We start from the raw sequence: 2,500 nt of genomic DNA on the forward strand, positions 1-2,500 counted from the left end.
CAGGCCCCTATAAAGCCGATCGTAAAAAAGACTAAGTCCCCCGGGTGACCAGGCCCCTATAAAGCCGATCGTAAAAAAGACTAAGTCCCCCGGGTGACCAGGCCCCTATAAAGCCGATCGTAAAAAAGACTAAGTCCCCCGGGTGACCAGGCCCCTTTAAAGCCGATCGTAAAAAAGACTAAGTCCCCCGGGTGACCAGGCCCCTATAAAGCCGATCGTAAAAAAGACTAAGTCCCCCGGGTGACCAGGCCCCTTTAAAGCCGATCGTAAAAAAGACTAAGTCCCCCGGGTGACCAGGCCCCTATAAAGCCGATCGTAAAAAAGACTAAGTCCCCCGGGTGACCAGGCCTCCGAAAAGCCGATCGTAAAAAAGACTAAGTCCCCCGGGTGACCAGGCCCCTATAAAGCCGATCGTAAAAAAGACTAAGTCCCCCGGGTGACCAGGCCCCTATAAAGCCGATCGTAAAAAAGACTAAGTCCCCCGGGTGACCAGGCCCCTATAAAGCCGATCGTAAAAAAGACTAAGTCCCCCGGGTGACCAGGCCCCTATAAAGCCGATCGTAAAAAAGACTAAGTCCCCCGGGTGACCAGGCCCCTATAAAGCCGATCGTAAAAAAGACTAAGTCCCCCGGGTGACCAGGCCCCTTTAAAGCCGATCGTAAAAAAGACTAAGTCCCCCGGGTGACCAGGCCCCTATAAAGCCGATCGTAAAAAAGACTAAGTCCCCCGGGTGACCAGGCCTCCGAAAAGCCGATCGTAAAAAAGACTAAGTCCCCCGGGTGACCAGGCCCCTATAAAGCCGATCGTAAAAAAGACTAAGTCCCCCGGGTGACCAGGCCCCTATAAAGCCGATCGTAAAAAAGACTAAGTCCCCCGGGTGACCAGGCCCCTATAAAGCCGGTCGTAAAAAAGACTAAGTCCCCCGGGTGACCAGGCCCCTATAAAGCCGGTCGTAAAAAAGACTAAGTCCCCCGGGTGACCAGGCCCCTATAAAGCCGATCGTAAAAAAGACTAAGTCCCCCGGGTGACCAGGCCCCTATAAAGCCGATCGTAAAAAAGACTAAGTCCCCCGGGTGACCAGGCCCCTTTAAAGCCGATCGTAAAAAAGACTAAGTCCCCCGGGTGACCAGGCGTCCCGAATCTGTCGGGGGTGACCAGGTGGCCGGCCCGCTGGACGGCGCTGAATGGGTCTAAATAATCGGAAGGGGGCTTAAGTCTGCAGCAGGGGGCATGGCCGGAGTCCATCCCCAGGCGGGGGACATATTTCCCGGGCAGGGAGGCTTGGATCCCCCTGTCTGAACCGAAAGCACTGCTCGCGGTCGAACCGGGAGCCGGGTGCCTCAGACGCCGCTGCTGTGGTGCTTTTCCCCTTTTCACAAGCCTGGAGGCTTGGCCCAGGCCTAGCAGGAGGCATGCAACCGCCTGAGAGCGCTCCCGGGGTGAAAAAAAGACTTTTTCGTTTTCATGGAGCTTTTAAGGGGATGAATCCACCCCGCTCAAGCCCAGGCAGAGCTCCACAAGCTGGGCTTGGATTCCAGGTTCGCTCCCTTGCAGGCACCGGGTACGGAAGTTGCGGTGGCGTATCTCCGGGTATGTGGGAGTACCGAAAGTCGAGTGGTGTGGTCCCGGGTATGTGGGAGGACCGATTCTGGAGTGGTGTGGTCCCGGGTATGTGGCAGGACCGAAACTCGGGTGGCTTTGTCCCAGGCACGTGGGCAGGCCGAGTCAGCGGTGGCGTGGTCCCGGGTACGAGGGAGAGGCCGAAACAGGGGTGGCCTCTCCCCAGGCACGCAGGGAGCCTGTCAGAGGGCGGCCAGCCCCGCAGCTGTGCGGGGGGCGCCCTCGGCACCCCGGCCTGTCCCAGGGCAGGCGGGGGAGCCTGACAGAGGGCGGCCAGCCCCGCAGGTGTGCGGGGGGCGCCCTCGGCACCCCGGCCTGTCCCAGGGCAGGCGGGGGAGCCTGACAGAGGGCGGCCAGCCCCGCAGGTGTGCGGGCTGAGCCCTCGGCACCCCGGCCTGCCCCAGGGCAGGCGGGGGAGCCTGACAGAGGGCGGCCAGCCCCGCAGGTGTGCGGGGGGCGCCCTCGGCACCCCGGCCTGCCCCAGGGCAGGCGGGGGAGCCTGACAGAGGGCGGCCAGCCCCGCAGGTGTGCGGGGGGCGCCCTCGGCACCCCGGCCTGCCCCAGGGCAGGCGGGGGAGCCTGACAGAGGGCGGCCGGCCCCGCAGCTGTGCGGGCTGAGCCCTCGGCACCCCGGCCTGCCCCAGGGCAGGCGGGGGAGCCTGACAGAGGGCGGCCGGCCCCGCAGGTGTGCGGGCTGAGCCCTCGGCACCCCGGCCTGCCCCAGGGCAGGCGGGGGAGCCTGACAGAGGGCGGCCGGCCCCGCAGGTGTGCGGGGGGCGCCCTCGGCACCCCGGCCTGCCCCAGGGCAGGCGGGGGAGCCTGACGGAGGGCGGCCGGCCCCGCAGGTGTGCGGGCTGAGCCCTCGGCACCCCGGCCTGCC

Source organism: Atractosteus spatula, unplaced genomic scaffold (assembly GCF_055471065.1).
Source record: "Atractosteus spatula isolate fAtrSpa1 unplaced genomic scaffold, fAtrSpa1.hap1 Scaffold_66, whole genome shotgun sequence".
NCBI lineage: Eukaryota > Metazoa > Chordata > Actinopteri > Semionotiformes > Lepisosteidae > Atractosteus > Atractosteus spatula.